The sequence below is a fragment of the Mustela lutreola genome, chromosome 3 (genome assembly GCF_030435805.1).
Source record: "Mustela lutreola isolate mMusLut2 chromosome 3, mMusLut2.pri, whole genome shotgun sequence".
Taxonomy (NCBI): Eukaryota; Metazoa; Chordata; class Mammalia; order Carnivora; family Mustelidae; genus Mustela; species Mustela lutreola.
In genome coordinates, this window is record NC_081292.1 from 112041498 (window position 1) to 112060250 (window position 18753).

General features: G+C 36.4%; 1 non-coding gene across 1 annotated transcript; it reads right to left on the reverse strand.

The window, feature by feature from the left end:
- Nucleotides 1-7926: 7926 nt before the first annotated feature.
- LOC131828312 (U6 spliceosomal RNA) lies at nt 7927-8036 on the reverse strand. Its single transcript, XR_009352337.1, has one exon. It is a non-coding gene; the product is annotated as a U6 spliceosomal RNA (small nuclear RNA).
- Nucleotides 8037-18753: the final 10717 nt, after the last annotated feature.

Below are 18753 nucleotides of genomic sequence, written 5' to 3' on the forward strand. Positions count from 1 at the left end.
CAGCCTCTCTACCTACCTGTAATCTCTCTCTGTCTGATAAATAAATAAAATCTTAAAAAAAAAAAGAAGTAATTTATGATGTATTATCTAAATTCCTTCTATTTTCCTAATCCTAATTGGAAATTAAGACCAACAGCTTACTATTCTTCATTCTCACAAACTCAGAAATAAAATATACATTCATATGAACACAGACCATCTCTCCATCTATCTAGGAGTAAGTAGTACTTTCATTTCTGCAATACTACTTAATAATCTACAGTCATGAGCTATACTACCTATGATACTATGATACTTCACAGGGATCTGCAGGGATCATGTGCCAAACAAGGCCAACCACTTTTTTTTTTTTTAAATAAACAATTAATGGAGTAAGGCTATGCTCATTTGTTTCTATATTGTCTATGGTTGATTTCATGCCATTATAACAGCAGAATTGAACACTTCCAACTAAGACCCTATGACTCACAAAGTCTAAAATACTTATCTTGTCCTTTACAGACAGTTTATTGACTCCCAAAGCTATAGTCTAACTGCCATAATGCTTCAGGAATTCCTGATCACTTACAGGTGTCAAAGTTGAGCGTTTCTTTATTAAAATGAAGCAGAAAGTTTTCTGGAATTGGAATACCTAGAGTTTTATTTTCAATCTTATTTTGGCAGAGTTGCAGTAAATATCCCTTAAAACTATACCACCAATGACAAACAATGTTTCGCCATAGAAGAGTAAGTTGTATTTACTCATATTTCATTGTGTCAGGTACGGGTAGGTTCTTTCTGGTGTATGTATGCATGTGTGTGTATATAGTTACAACCACGTAATGAACTATTATCTCCAATTTACAGCTAAGTAAAAAGGGGCTTATATGGTTTATAAAAATTACCTATTGACATAGAGCTAGTATGCTGGGAAGCTATGATTTGATTTCAGATCCTCTAGCTTCAAATCCAAGTTCTTCCTAGTACAGAATAGAGCATATTTTAAATATATATATATATATTTATTTTATTTTATTTTATTTTATTTTTTAGCTTTCTAGGAAGCTAATTGGACAAAATGCATAGGCAACTCACATCCTGAATTTCCTCATGGTCACACAAGTCCTCTAATATTTAGTTCTAAATAAATACTATAATATAAAACAAGAAAACTCTAAAGAAGAGAAGCTAGCGTCATTATAGTAACTGCAGTGCCTTTTAGAGAACATTTATTCTACTATCATATCAGGTAGAAAAGGAGTAATTCCACAGACCATTTATGGTTCTCCCTGGAAGTGTTCTCTGCACTGAAAGCCAAGACGTTTTTTCACACTACAACAACAGATCTCAGCTCCGCCTCTCAGTATTTCAACCCTGGCTCCAAGCAAATAAAATTTAGGATTCTCATTTGAGGTGTTCACAAATAAAATGCTCTGAAACAACTGCCCTGCATTAGAGTTTCATGAACCACTGGGGTGTAATCAGACCTTGTTTGAAAACCACATTCCAGCTCCATGGTACAATATTACCATGGCGACTGCTACTCAAAAAATTTGTGCTCTAAAGCGAAATGAAGGTCTCAAATTGTTTGAGGACACAAATGGGTTTCTAGTCAGAAACAACCTGCTGAGAAAAGAATTCTTTTAAAGAGATGCATCCAGGTGACTGATCCAAATGAAAATGTAAGGAACTGCCTAAATGACTACTTTCATCCCGCAGAGTTAATTTCCTTAGGAATCCTATCATCATCACAATAAATTTGAGAGCAAAAGTAGATAAGAAAAGGGAATTACCATGTTACTGTTGTGTAGCCCAAATTTTAGAAAAGTTGTTGGTAACATTGAATCAACTTTCTGCATGGGTATTTAACAGTTATTAATTCTACCAGTATTTACTGAGCTTACTGAGTGGGCACCATTGTGTGGTAACTGAAGTTTCCAATATTTAAAAAGAAAATGCTGCCCTCAAGGACTTAAATCTAGTAGAAAACTTCTGCAAATAATAATTACAATCCATGAGTAGAATTGAAATAAAGGTCGGGTGGGGAGAGAAGAGAGGAGAAAGAACCATTCGTCAGCACACACGCATGCGTTCGTCAACCAGTGCATCTTTAGCTGGTGAAATAGCAGGATCCAGGGTTAGTATAGTTCCAAACTTTCCCCATAGCTGTAACAAATCACTCCTGTGGGAATACAGGACTAGTGTGAAAACAATTTTCAGGACAAATGAAATAAAATGACAATAACAACAAAAAAGAAAAACTGTTCAGGTATTTGGAAAATGGAACTCATCTAGAAATAGCAGGACAAACACAGGCTTTATGATATATTCATGGCTTTATCATGAATGAGAAGTTAGTTAGCATTGAATCACGCCTGCTTTTTAAAAATCATCATGACTACTACTTGGAAGTGAAAACGTATTCCCTATCACTGTAATTAAGCCATTTGTTTAATTCTCACTCTCAAGCATAAGGGCTTAGAAAGTAAAATGATAACTGGCTACAACAAAAACTTAATCAATATAATGTGATTCATTTATCATGACAAAGTTTATTACAAACGCTAAAATACAAGAAGCTAAACAGTCCATATCTTTTATTTTAGGAAGCTTTCACTTTATAAATCACATGTAAAAATATTGGTGGTTGGGTGTGCCTTTTGCAAAATGTTACTTTATCTTCCTCACATAAATGACGACTCTCACGAATCTCAATCAGGCTAGAGTTATTGCAGTGATCATCAGATTAACATGTTTTCATTTGCTCCAAAGTAAAAACAGATCTATTTTAGCACAATATATTACAAATTCATCTAATGTATTCCAAATTGTTATCTGCAGTTTATGTAGAAACAAACACTATACTCCCTTAACAGTATTGATTCACTAAGAAGACAAACATTGCCACCATCATTTAGCAGCTGTTAACTGCAGGCAGGCTTTTAACCCTTGATTTTCAATTGTTTCATCTGTACAGTATAAACCCTGATTTAGCAGCTTATGAGGACTGAGCGGCATAATCTACATATGTGGCCATCAGCATAATTCCCAGCACAGGATGGGAAATCAATAAATGCTATTTTTCCATTAGAAGAGATACTATAAGATCTATTTCAACCCTCAAGTAACTGTCATTTCTTTCTTTGACTTTATTCATTCAAAATTAAAGGTGGAGGTTAACTGCCGTTTTCCCATCAAAAAGTTCAAATCCAGTAAGTATAAAAGGACTGGAATACAGAAGAGCAATATGTATAATACAAATATGCAGCAACAGCCCTACATTCTGCTTTTGGTTTATGTATTCCAGAATGATGGCAATAATTAACAGTCTTGCTTAGACAGCGATCTGCAGTGTGCAATATGTAATGCAAGGATAAAGTTTACACGTTCATCTTTGATCATTACCCAAAAACCAAGGTGAACAGTCAGGCTGAAGGAGGTGGTGGGGGGTAGAGAAGCCAGAACTAGGTGACATTGTTTAGTTAGATGACAGACTCCAAAACTCTAAGCTGTTGGATGGAAACCACACAAAAGTGAGCATAAAATCTGTCCCACTGGGGCGCCTGGGTGGTTCAGAAAACCTATCAGATGTTTAAAGTACTAGTGCAACTGGGTCAAATTAAGGAACTTCACATATCTGCAAACAATACAGCATTTCATAGAAGTGGGGTTGAAAAGCCGCATGCAAAGCCATTAGCAAATGACTTTTCAACAGAACTAGATGAGTTAGTAGGAAGATAGCTCAAAAGAGAATTATTAAAAAGATAGCTCAAAAGAGAATTATTCAAATTTCAAAAGATTAGGTGAGCCCTTTGGAAAACCTGCTGATGTGTTAAAAAACTTCTGTAAGAAGGATCCTTCTTATGGGCATGCTGTAAACGTCATCCAGAGTGAAGGGTTACACTAACTTTAAAATCAGAAAAATACACTGATAGGAAGAATTAATTTTTTTAGTTTTCACTAAGCATGCATAGTTGCTAGTACTACCTCAAGTTTATAGGATATAAAGTAAAATTAATTGTATTCAAAATTATTAGTTCCATCTTTTCTAGGAGAAATTTCAATAAGCACACTATGCAGTATGTTGTCTGAAATCTGATGTTGCATTTTACTGGATCGGCTGTCCTCAAAAATAAAAACTTTTCTATATTTTCCTTTCCTCTGGAGTACCTATCATAACAAGAGATATCCAAAGTCCAGAATCATTGTGAGTACAAAGTCATTTAAAAATTTATTACCTGCCAGGATGGGATCTTCGTTGCCAACACCCACATGACTCGTTTATTTGAGAAAATAACAAAGTTGAAAAAGTTACACTGCACAGATATATCTTGTAACATTCACTAGTTTATTTTAAAAGAAGTTTTAGTAATAACCTTAAAATACTTTTTCCTTTGCTCTGAGACTAACTTCTGGTAAAATAAGATAATCTAAAATATATTGTGTCATTCATTGGGGTGTTGTTGATTATAGTAAAAACAGGAAATCAATGAAAATGTACCATATTAGGAACACTTCAATGAAGTAAACACATTCAGTTAATTGAATATTCCGAATCCATAAAAAAATAATGTTACGAAGAGTATACTAACATCAGAGAATGCTTATATTTTAATGATAGGTGAAATGAATAGGATATACATTATTCAGTATGATTTTAATTGTATTATAAAACATACACATTGAAAAATACAATGTACATAAAAATGTTAACAGTGTGGTGACTCAGATAGAATCAGAGAAGTTTTTTTCTTCCATTTAAAATTTCCTTCCTAGTTTTGTTTGTTTGTTTGTTTTTGACAGAGATCACAAGTAGGCAGAGAGGCAGGCAGAGAGAGGAAGGGAAGCAGGCTCCCCGCTGAGCAGAGAGCCCTGCTGGGCTTGATCCCAGGACCCTGGGATCATGACCTGAGCTGAAGGCAGAGGCTTTAACCCACTGAGCCCCCCAGACATCCCCTGGTATTTTTTAACATATTCCATGAAAAGCCTTCAATTATTAGCAAGATAAAATAAAAGACTTCCAAGTTTAAGCTCAAACTAAAGCAAGACACCTATTCTCAGTCGTACAAGTCTAATTCATCAAGATCCCTTGTTTCTTGACATGTTACCGTGGAATATAACCACAATTCAAGAAACTCAAGCATGAGTACTCATACATTCTAGTATTGTTATACAATAAATTCACTTATGAACTTGCTTTTAGGGCAGATTTTGAAAATATGATCTAAATTTTTTATAACTAAATGAATGCATCCCACAGAATAAGAACATGTTAAATGTATGTAAAGCAATGTTTTTGACATGATACTAGAAAAAGCTAACAAAAGTGGAAACCAAATCAGTCACCAAGTCTTCCCTGTTGGATGATTCTGAGTAGCAAATTCATGGCCTCAGGTTTTCCCTACCATTGTCAGTTACCATTACCTAAGGACCTGAATGAAAATGTGAATTAGAAACTATTGCCCATCCTAAACACTGTATGGAGCTAGGGAAGGATTTAACATGAACAACATACCTCAGACTTTCAGGTTAGGTTGGGGATAGAGAGGGTGTGTTAACAGACACAGGAACTTACAAGGTATAATATGTCAAGCAAATTAAGTGGCCTACAGAGAAAGAGTGTTACATCCATCTTCATACCCTTTGTACCTGCCTGATACAATACTTAAATCACAGTACTAAGCTGGTAGCAGATGGCTAATAATTCACTGAACAGCAGGTAATACAATAGAAAGATGTTGTTGGAGCTGGGAGGACTCTAGAACAAGGGAAGGGCTGATACCATTCTTTTTGACATCACTGTTGGGAATATCCTAGTACCAGGAATAAATGCAATTAAGAAAGAATCTGCATATGCAGGAACGGTCTCAATATTTTTGTGAGAGTATGGACTGGTAGATATTTCACAGGGCATTTAACAACAAGCACTAATAAATTATTTGCAGAGAGCTGTTATAAATTATACAAAGTAACATATGCAGTTCTGAGAATCAAACCACCTCCCACAAATCCCCATGATAATTTTTGTGTTAGAAGAAAAAGAGTACAAAAAGTGTAAAAAGAAAGGTCAACTGGGAAAGATATGGGTTCTCACTAGCCTACAAATTGAGTCTTCTAGAAAGCAATCAGCATGACATCCTCTGCATTTCTTTGCTTCATATTTCATCTGTTATCTCCTGACGCTGGAATAGAGCTTGTGATTTCAAATTTTACAAATGGAACATAATCAGAAAGTGTTGACATAAATATGCAATTGCTGAGTATCAACACAAACAATTCAGTCATGCAAAGAACAGTTACCTAATTTATCCATCAAATTCGTCTTTGTAGGGAGAGTTGAAGAGAGAGGTAGGAAGGGGGGAAAAAAAAAGACACACAGGGGAAACTTGTATTCCAGAAAGAAAATATGATAATCATATCATTTCCATTAACCCCACTATCCTTTCAAGTGCTTTTATTGTCTATTTTTAAAATATTATCCACTATCCCAATAAATAGAAAATACATAAAATGTAATTTTCTATAAATGATATTGAAATGATAGCTATTTGGAAAATAAATATAAGTATGAATGCTTTTCACTCACCACACACAAAAATACACAAAGATAGAGTGGTGCCAATCAAGTGGCCAAATAAGATGTCCTCCCTCTTTTTCATAGTCTATGAACAACAATGATATGGCACTCATCCACAGGTAAAAATGCCTTCCTGGGGTTTGAGGAGCCAGATAGGAGACTGTGGAACCCCAGTGCATTTCAAGACTGGGGAGAGCCATTTTGAGAAGGCAGGCTTGCCCCCAAGTGGCTGACATGTAAAGTAAAGTTCCACCTACATGACTAGAAACAGTTCTATGCCTCTATGGACTTGGTTGGCTGCAGACCCATTTGTCTTGGTCCTTGTCACTAGCACCACATGCCAAGGGACTTGGAAGGAGTGACCCCACCCATGTGTGTGTTGGGTAATAGGCATTTGGAACTTGGTCCCAACTAGAGACCCTGAAGTGACCCATGAACCAGCTTCAGCCCTTCTCAGCCACAGTCTGGGAACCCCTAGAGGTGAGGCTGTAAAATTTGGTTAGATCATAGATTCTGAAAGGGCCCTGTAACCGGGCTCTGGACTATTTCAGCCAGTCCACCGACAAGTCTTGCTAGTACAGGAACATGATAGGAAACGTTGCCACCTGTATCACTGGGATCCTGTAAGGATCCCCTCACAGCCAAAATATGACAAGAGACCTGATAACCCAGGGCCCCAGCAGAAGAAAATCCCATCTGCAACCCCAGAGATCCTGAAGGGCCCTATGGTCAACTCAAGCTCTCCCAGCCATCACTTATCACAGTCACTTATAATGACAAATACTTACATGTAGAAAAAAAAGGATGATCTGAAATAAATAAACTAACTTTACACCTTAAAATATAGGGAAAAAAAAAAAAAACCTATGTCCCAAGATAGCAGAAGAAAGGAAATAATAGAAATTAGAGCAGAAATAAATGAAGTAGAGACAAAAAACACAACAGAAAAAAAAATAATCAAAACAAAGAGTTGGATTTTTGTTTTTGCTTTTGAAAAAAATAAATAAAATTGACTAACTTTTGACTGGACCAACCATGAAAAGAAAAGAGAGGGCTTAAATAAATAAAATCAGAAATGAAGGAGGAGATATCATAACTGACACCACAGAAATAAGAATTACAAGATGCTACTATGAACAGTTATGAACAACAAACCTAAAAGAAAGGAATAAATTCCTAGAAACATACAACCTCTAAAACTGAATCTTGAAGAAATATAAAATATGAACAGATCAATAACAACTAAGGAGTCTGAAGCAGTTTTCAAAAACTTCCCAAAAAAAAAAGCCCAGGACCAGATAGTTTCACCAGTGAATTCTACCAAATAGTTAAACTCATGCCAATCCTTCTTAAATTCTTCCAAAATATTAAAGAGGACAGAATACTTCTAACCCCATTTGCATGTCATCCTTGCGCAGGGGCCATGGTAATCTTCTCTGTATCGTTCCAATTTTAGTATATGTGCTGCCGAAGCGAGCACACTTCTAACCTCATTTTGCAAGGCCAACATTACCCTAATGCCAAAGCCAGTTAAGTATCTACAAGCAAAGGAAACTACAGGCCAATATCCCTGATGAATATAGATGCAAATATTCTCAGCAGATACTAGTAACCTGAATTCAACAGCACATTACAAAGATCATACACCATAATCAAGTGGGATTTATTACTGGGACTCAAAAATAGTTCAACATATACTAATAAATAAACATGACATAACACATTAATTAAATGAGTGATAAAAATCATATCCTCTCAATAGATGCAGAAAAAATATTTTGACAATATTTAACATCCTTTCAAGATAAAAGCTCTCAACACCTTGAGTATAGGAGGAACATACCGCATTGGCAAATGTCTTATCAGGTAAAGGGCTTGTATCCAAAATCTATAAAGAAATTATCAAACTAATATCCAAAAGACAAATAATCCATTGGAGAAATGGGCAGAAGGCATGAACAGATGTTTTTCCAAAGGAGACATACAGATGACCAACAGACACACGAAAAAATGTTCAACATCACTTGGGATCAGGGAAATACAAATCAAAACCACAATGAGATACCACCTCACACTAGTCAGAATGGCTAAAATTAATAAATCAGGAAATGACAGATGTTGGCAAGGATGCGGAGAAAGGGGAACCCTCCTACACAGCTGGTGGGAATGCAAGCTGGTGCAGCCACTCTGAAAAACAGCATGGAGGTTCCTCAAAAAGTTCAAAATAGAGCTACCCTGTGGCCCAGAATTTGCACTACGAGGTGTTCATCCTGAAGTACAAATGTAGTGATCTGAAAGGGCACATGCGCCCCAGTGTTTTTAGCAGCAATGTCCACAAAAGCCAATATATGGAAAGAGCCCAGACGTCCATTGACAGATGACTGGATAAAGAAGATGTGGTGTGTATGTGTACACACACACACACACACATACACACACAGGAATATTACTCAGCCATCAAAAAATGAAACCTTGTCATTTGCAATGATGTGAATGGAAGCAGAGGTTATTATGCTAAATGAAATAAGTTCATCAGAGAAAGACAATTATTGTATGTTTTACTCATATGTGGGATTTAAGAAGCAAAACAGAAGATCACAGAGGAAGTGAAGGAAAATTAAACAAGACAAAATCAGAGAGTGAGACAAACCATAAGAGACTCTTAATAATAGGAAACAAACTGAGGATTGCTGGAGGGGAGGGGAGTGGGGAATGGGGTAACAGGGTGATGGGCATTAAGGAGGGCACGGGATGTAAAGAGAACTGGGTGATATATAAGCCTGATGGACTCTACATCTGAAACTAATAATATGTTCTATGTGAATTAGTGAGTTTAAATTAAAAAAAAAAAAAGAAGGAACATACATCAGTGTAATAAATGACAAACCCATACATAACAATGTACTCAACAATAAATGTTGGAGGTTTTCCTCTAAAATCAGGTTAACAAGGATGACCACTTCCATCTCTCCTATTCAACCTAGTACTAGAAGTTCTAACCAGAGAAAATGAACTGGCAAAAGAAATAAAAGGGATACAAAGAGGGAAAAAGAGAGTAAAATTGTCTCTGTTTGCATATGATACAACCTTATATAAAGGTAACACTAAAGACTCCACCATAGGGGTGCCTGGGTGACTCAGCTGGTCGAGCGTCCAAGTCTTGGTTTCAGCTCAGGTCATGATCTCAGGATCCTGAAATTGAGCCCTGTTATTAGTCTCTGTGCTCAGAAGGGAGTCTGCTTGAGGTTCTCTCCCTCTCTCTCCCTTTGCCCCTCCCCTTGCTCTCTCTCTCTTCCTTTCACTCTAAAATAAATAAATCTTTAAAAAGACTCCACCAAAAAACTGTTAGAACAATAGATGAATTCATTAAATTTGCAAGAGGTAATATCTTCATACAAAAGTCAGTTTCATTATTATCCCTAACAACAAACTATCTGAAAGAGAAATAAAGAACAAAGTACAATAGTACTAAAAACTGTGCAGTACTTAGGCATGCATTTAACCAAGGAAGTGAAAGATTTGTACCCTGAAGCTCTAAGACATTGATGAAAAAATTAAAGAAGACAAAGATAAGTGCGAAGCAAATCCATGTCCATGGATCAGAAGATTTAAAATTTTTAAACTTTACATAATATCCAAAGTGATCTGCAGATTCAACACAATCCCTATCAACATCCCAATGATATTTTTTGACAGAAAAAGAAAATCCTAAAAGTTTGTATAGAACTGCAAAACACCCTAAGTAGCCAAGCAATCTGGAGAAAAAACAAAGCAGGGAACACTACAATTTCTTGTTTTAAGAGATATTATAAAGCTAAAGTAACCCAAACAGTACAGTATTGGCATAAAAAACAGATACACTAACCAACAGAACAGAATCTAGAGACCAGAAATATACCCACACACATATGGTCAATTAATATTTGACCAGAGAGCCAAGAACACTCAATGCAGAAATGATAACCTTTTCAGTAAATGGTATTGGGACACTGGATAGCCCCATACAAAGGAACAAAACTGGATTTCTATCATACACCACTCACAAAAATTAACTTAAAATACATTAAAGTTTTAAATGTAAGACTTGAAGAAAATATAGAAAAAAATCTCCTTGATAATGGTTTGGCTATGGCACCAAAAGTGCAGAGGAAGAAAGAAAAATTAAACCAATGGGACTATGTAAAATTAAGAAGCTTAAGTACAGAAAAATAAATAATCAATAAAATGAAGAGGCAGCCTGTGAAGTTAAAGAAAATATTGGCAAACTATGTATTAGGGATGGAGTTAATATCCAAAACACGTAAATATTTGTCAATGGCAAAAAAGTTTTGATAACTGGATCATGTGAAGATCTCATACAAGGGGGACTGGGAAACAGTCCACATGAAGAAAAAGGGGGAAACAAGGGGAAAAACCTACAGTTGTAATAATCCATATGAAAATAAAGGGGAAGGTACACAGAAAAAAAAAATCCAAAACACGTAAAGAACCCATTATAGTTCAATAGCAAAAAGACTAATAATCACATTAAAGATGGGCAGAGGATTTGAACTGACAATTTTCCAAAGGTCAATTTGGACATAAAGATGATCAACAGGTACATAAAAAGATGTTCAACATCACTAATCCTCAGGGAAATTCAAATCAAAACCACAAGGAGTTACTACCTCCTATCTGTTAGGATGACCTGTATAAAAAGAGAAGCGATAAGTGTTGAGGAGGATGTAGAGAAAGGGAACTCTTGTACTGTTGATGGGAATGTAAATTTTACAGCTTTAATGAAAAAGGCAGTAGGGAAATTCCTCAAAACTTAAAAATAGGGGCGCCGGGGTGGCTCAGTGGGTTAAGGCTTCTGCCTTCAGCTCAGTCATGATTTTAGGGTCCTGGGATTCGGCCCAGCATCGGGTTCTCTGCTCAGCAGGGAGCCTGCTTTCCTCTCTCTCTCTGTCTGCCTCTCTGCCTGCTTGTGATCTCTCTCCCTGTGTCAAATAAATAAATAAACTCTTTAAAAATAAACTACCATATGATCCAGCAAATAATGAGTGCCCTCTTCATAGTACTGTTGCAGGATTAAAAATTATGAGTAAAAAATGATAGAAAAAATATATGCATGCCTTTAAGAGTAGACAAAGATTTAAAATTCAGAAGCACTGTCCATATTAGAAAACAGAGATAAATGTGACTGACAAACCAATAAGGCTAAAATTTAAGTGAGACAGCTGAAAGTACTTTCAGCATATATAACAAGATTATTATCTTAAAAAGTAAAATTCTTATGGACAAAATTGTTCAGTTTCAAAAGGCTAAGACTATAAATGTTCTCATTATAGAAACGAAATAAAAATCACCGATAAAATATGCAAAGATATTGAAATTTTCCAGTAACCCAAACATGAAAAACTTTTATTACCAAAGATACTTTTCCCTTGTTTGTTTTTACCTATGCGAACGGCAAACATACAAGTTTAGTAAAACAAATTTGGCAAGTAAGAATGTACAAGAATTGTCAATTACTATGTTGTGAGGGTGAAAATATAAATTAATGTAGACAACATGGAAGACAATTTGGTAGCATCCACAAGTTCTAAATTCTGTACACCCTGTGTCACTGAAATTACATTTCTACATATCTACCCTAGAAAGCCAAGAGACATATGTCCAGGGGCTAGAAGTAGAAATGTTCACTTTTTCAGAAAAATAAATAAGTGAATAATTAAAGAAAAATAATTTGAATGCCCACTAATGGAGGAGTAGCTAAATAAGCTAAGCTAGTGAACTAAAGGAACATTACACTGCCGGATGCTAGGTAGCTGTTGAATCGTCAGATTTATATGTATACCGATAATTACCAACTCACCAAAATCTGTTGAGTGAAAAAAAAAAGTGCTAAAAATTCTTGCATAATAATTTAATTTATGTAAAAAATTAAAACAAAGTAAGAGGAAAACAAAAACACAACACAAATCATACTGTGGAATTTCTATTAAGTGAATAGGTATTTGAAAAGCTTCCCACTAACTGATAACGATTAATACCTTTTAAGAGAGAGCCTAGAGGCAGTGACCAGACAGGATAAGTCCTAATTGTAGTGTTTGGTGTTTTTTTGGTTTTGTTTTTTTTTTGTTTTGTTTTGTTTTGTTTTTTGTTTTTTGGCCAAGAGAACATATCTATTAGTACTAGATAATTAATTTCAAATTTGAGTATTAACTTAATGAAAGTCACTTAAGTAGCTTTTGTTGAATCAATGGATAGAAGGTAGGAGAATGTTAGGCAGGAAAAGGAGGAGAAAGAATGGAAGGAAAGAAGGAAGAAAAGATGTATGTGTGTAGTAAGTGGGGGCCAGGACAAAGGATCTGGACCTCATGCAATAGATGGATATAATATCAAAGGTTTTTCTACACAGGGAACTATAATATCAACATTGTGCTGTGGGGCATTTATTGTGTACTAGGTGGGGAAGCATGGGGAGAAAATAGAAGTGGACAACAGTTCTTCCTGAAAACGGAGGGATGAGCAATGACAGAGATTTAAACAAATTCAAACGCTTATGAACAGTAGGAAGCAGCAAGTATTAAGAAGAGATCACGGGCCACTGAGCCCAAGAAAGGAGATATGTACTGGTGCAGGGCTCTGAGGAATCTGGGGAAAGAGAGATCCAGAGGAGAGTGAAGGTATTAGTCTTACATAAAAGAGAGGACAGGTCTTCCCTCTTTTCAGGTGAAGAGAATAAAAGGGAGGAGACGGAGATACAAGGCACTGATGACAGTGCAGCAGCAGAACACAAAGCAGCATGGGGGCAGTCGGTTGATTTTCCCCAACAGTGCTTTGCAGGCTAGGTACAGGCAGGAGATAATAAGATCCTGGACGAATCCTGCGGATTTCCCAGACGGGTACAAATATAGTCATATTTCACAGCATCCCGTATGGGACAGCAGTCAAATGAAGAGTCCCAAAGCCTAAATGCATATGGGAGTAAAGTAAGGAAGTGCAAAGTGTGGGCTGAAAGAAGTTTTTTCTCCCCCATGCTTTCTTTTCAAGCAGACATTCAATAGGAATGTTCTATATTCTGGGCATTCTTCTAAGGCTGAGGATATTGTGAAAAAAGAGAGAAAAAGGTTCTAATTCTTATGGGCCTTATGGTCTAATGGGAAGCACAGAAATAAATATGTAAACTAAATACGTAAACAAGAGAAAAATATAAGTTTTCAGAGGACTAAAACCATGCAGGAAAATAAAAACTACTTGCTGGAAAGAGAAAGGTTGGTGAGTATTTTAATAGAACCGTCTGAGAAGGAGGCATTTGAGTAAAATCTAAATAATGCAGAAGAGGCAGCCAAGCAAAGATGTGAGAGAGATGTTTCAGGCAGGAGGGAAAAAAAAAAAAAAAAAGGTACAAAAGCCTGAGGGTGGACTAAGCTTGGCTTCTTCAAAGGGAGAATATAGAAAGATCCCTATAAACTGGGTATAGTGATTAAAGGCGAGCGATAGGAAATAGGATCTAAGAGGTCGGTGGGGAACAGATTGTACAGTGCTTTGGAAGAACATAGATATTATCCTATTTGCAACAGGTAGCTAGCTCATGGTGGGTTATAAAACGGTTGTGACAGGATCTGATTTAGTATCTAAGAAAAGTAGAGGAGCAAAAATCAAGCTGACAGGAGCCAGTAGGAGACTACTGAAGAAGTCCAGGAGAGGTAAAATGGTGGAACCAATAGGATTTACTTATGCATCTGATGTAAAGAAGCAAGGCAAATCATAGAGAAAAAGATGTAATTCAGTAGAGAGATGGGAGGACCGGAAGTTAAGTAGAATGTCTAAATGTAACATTTTAGACTTATGTAGCTGTTACACGAGAAAGAAAATTTAAACATGCAGTCATCCATGAGGATAATTAGTCTGAAATAAAAATGGAGATCGTTGTGGAGGAGGTCAGACTGAATGGGTGGGTTCTGTGATGAGGTATCACATAGGGTGATCGTAGCAAGGCTTGGCGTGAATGAAGGCAATCATCTAGAAGCGAAAATATTTAATCAATTGGAGGGAGAGATGCCTGGGAGTTTGTAGGTGGCAGCGAAGAAAGGAGAGGTTAAGGGGTAGTTAGCAGATGATTAAAGTCCCAGATGAGCAGAACTTTTTACATAAAGGTGACAAATTACTGAGTTATAGATAGGAATGTGGAGTGTTTTGTTCAAATCCTTACCCAAGGGACATAGGGTTGAGAAATCACAAGTCTTAGTCTGAGAAAGCACAGAGAAAGTGTGATCAGGGCAGAGAGAAATCACAGTGCCAGTGAAGTGGTTGAGAATACAATGACACTGGGTTATATAGAATCTCTCCTTGGCAAAGAGTAACCAAAAAAAAACAGGATGTGAGTTTGTTGATGAATGTTAGAGCAGGTGGACACATGAACACACAAATGGGTGGATGGTTCTACAGACTGATTTTGAGGGAAATCAGTCAGAGTGATTGAGGGAAACAGGGATGTTAAGAATGGTGAGTTTATTTGGTTTTGATTTTTCCAGAAAAATTTGAAGTCAGCTCTTAAGCTGATTCTAGTGCTTTTTGCAAGAATGAAAAACATTGTGAAAATTACCAAAGACTGTTTCCCTACAGCTATCTAAAAACAAACAAAAGAACAAACAAACAAACAAACCCCCCAAAAAACAACCTTTAATGTCATTAATTTCCACTTAAGAAAGGGTCACACACACCTAATGAAAATCCCCAATGTCCAATACCTTGAGTAACCTCTTCTAGTTTTGTTCCAGAGAAGATAGAAGATGCTTGGTTTGCTTACAGATGCATGCCGATTCCCTTATTCTGCTTGGTTGAAAAGAATGAGTAATGGTGGCATCCGTGTTCAACACAAGGCAAAAAATAGAAGAAATCTGAGACTACATTACACTGAAATCACTGATACTCCCAGTTCTGTGCAAGTGATCTGGGGTTGGCTCAGGCCCTAAGTAACTTTTAAATGTTTATGGTTTTTAAAATTGTGGAGCATAAGGAATAACACGGAGGACATTGGGAGAAGGAGAGGAAAAGTGAGTTGGGGGAAATCGGAGGGGGAGTTGAACCATGAGAGACTGTGGACTCTGAGAAACAAACTGAGGGTTTTGGAGGGGAGGGAGATGGGGCGTTGGGTGAGCCTGGTAGTAGGTATTAAGGAGGGCACGTATTATTGCATGGAAAACTGGGGGTGATACATAAACAATGAGTCTTAGAACACTGAAAAAATAAAATAAAGTTAAAAAAATTGTATGAAATAATTTAAAAAATTAAAATAAAATAAAATTCTAACCTATAGGCAGGGTTGGGAACCACTGCTATAAACTGAGAGAAATATTTCCAAACCTCTTTTACATAATCATAACAGTACCATTATGAAAACTTAGAAGATAGGACTGAGAAAGAAAATTACAAATATCTCCTACTTATACAAATCTACATAAAAATTCTTAACAAAATATTAGAAAATCAATTTTAGTCACCTTTTAAAGTATCAGAGAAATGGAACCAACAGCTATATATTCCAAATTTGACTAGAAATGTGATTACTACTCTCTAAAAAACAGTGGGCAGGAAGCACATAGAAAGTTGCAATAAATGCCCAATACATTAAAAAAAAAAAAATACTGGGGACGTCTGGGTGGCTCAGTTGGTTAAGCAGCTGCCTTCGGCTCAGGTAATGATCCCAGCGTCCCGGGATCGAGTCCCACATCGGACTCCTTGCTTGGCGGGGAGCCTGCTTCTCCCTCTGCCTCTGCCTGCCATTCTGTCTACTTGTGCTCACTCTTGCTCCTCTGTCTCTCTGACAAATAAATAAAATCTTAAAAAAAAAATACTGTAAGAAATTAGGAGCTGATGGATCACGTACCTTGATAAACACATGGAACGCATCTCACCAGCCCACTGATACTCTGTTTACTGGTGAAATCCTAAAAGCCTTGTCATCAAAGTCAGGTTTAAGATACAGATACCTTCTTTTCTTATTATTATTTTGGAAAGGTTTGCCAATGCCGTTAGACTAGAGACAGAGGGAAAGTACTCAATATATAATATGTGGAAAACAGTAGCAAAAATAGGAAAAACCCAGGAGAAAGTACTAAAAAAGGCATTAGAAATGGTGAGGAATTTCAAAATAGTGCCAAAGCTAAAAATGAATATAAAAATCCCTTACCTTTATAGTACACAAATAATAAGTTTAGAAAATGCAATTTAAAAAATATCTCATTCATAACAGCAACAGTAAAAAAACAAAAAACAAACAAACAAAAAAACCTGAAAATACCTTTCAAAAATACCTGCAAAACTCTGCAGAAGCAAGAAGAAAAGCTTAAATAAATGGAGAAATACAGAAATTCAGTTTGTATCACATTAGTTCTCTCTAAACAAATCAATAAATTTGGTGTATGCTCAGTGAAAATTACAATGTGTGAGCATCTGTGTGTCTGTCTTTGTTTAAATTTGCAATGTGTTAAAACATTTAAAAATTCATCTAGGGGTTACCTGGGTGCTCAGTCTGTTAAGCATCTGTTTCTGCTCAGGTCATGATACCAGGAGTCTGGGATCGAACCCCACATCTGGCTCCCTCCTCATTGGGAACCCTGCTTCTCCCTCTCCCACTGCCTGCTGCTCCCCCTGCTTGTGCTCTCTCTCTCTTTCTCTCTCTGTCAAATAAATAAATAAAATCCTAAAAAAAATTATCTAGAAAAAGAAAATGTTAAGTATAGCCAGATAAATTACACACTCACACACACGCACGTACAGAGTAATGAAAAAAAATTGTCCTAAATAATATTAAAATACATAATAAAAACAACCAAAATTGCAACAGGATGTTGTAGTTGCAAGACCAGAATAGCCACTGGAAAATAATTTTGCATACACTAGATATACCCAAGATATATTGATAATCAGAATATAGGAAAACAAGTATTTCAACTATTTCAACAGATTTCTTTTTTTTTTAATTTTTTATTTTTTATAAACATATATTTTTATCCCCAGGGGTACAGGTCTGTGAATCACCAGGTTTACACACTTCACAGCACTCACCAAAGCACATACCCTCCCCAATGTCCATAATCCCACCCCCTTCTCCCAAACCCCCTCCCCCCAGCAACCCTCAGTTTGTTTTGTGAGATTAAGAGTCACTTATGGTTTGTCTCCCTCCCAATCCCATCTTGTTTCATTGATTCTTCTCCTACCCACTTAAGCCCCCATGTTGCATCACCACTTCCTCATATCAGGGAGATCATATGATAGTTGTCTTTCTCTGCTTGACTTATTTCGCTAAGCATGATACGCTCTAGTTCCATCCATGTTGTCGCAAATGGCAAGATTTCATTTCTTTTGATGGCTGCATAGTATTCCATTGTGTATATATACCACATCTTCTTGATCCATTCATCTGTTGATGGACATCTAGGTTCTTTCCATAGTTTGGCTATTGTGGACTATTTCAACAGATTTCTTAAGTATTCAGAATGATTTGATAAATATCTAGCTGTATTAGAGAGAGGAGGCAAACTTAGGGTCACCTTACTCCTCAGGCATCTGACCTCTCTCCCTAGGAAAGCCAGTATTTCAAATGGACAAGGGAAACATAGATTATTCAATAAGTGTCTTTGAGATAACTTATTAGGTAATAAACCAGTGCTCACTCACTTCACCAAAAGAAATTCCCTAGAGATCTAAGATTTAAATATTAAAAAAATATATAAAATATTGTAAAATGGGAGGTTGATAGATGTGTGTGGGTGATATAAATCTTTAAAGAAAGTGGTGACAGATGTCACTACATAAAATTTTAAAATGTTGGCAGTAAAAAGCACCACAGAGAAAGTTAAGGAAAAACAAAAATGTAAACATTATTTGGAGCATACTGACAAATATATTTTTTAAAAAGATGCCTTATACTCCAATAGAAAGATGAGCTGAAAGTGTGCCTGGGTGGCTCAGTGGGTTAAGCCTCTGCCTTCTGCTCAGGTCATGATCTCAGGGTCCAGGGATCAAGCCCCACATTGGGCTTTCTGCTCAGCAGGGAACCTGCTTCCCCTTCACTCTGCCTGCCTCTCTGCCTACTTGTGACCTTGTGATCTCTGTCAAATAAATAAATAAAATCTAAAAAAAAAAAGGGGGGGTGAGCTGAAAATATGAAGGAGAAAATGTGAGAAAAAGTGAAATAGCAATAA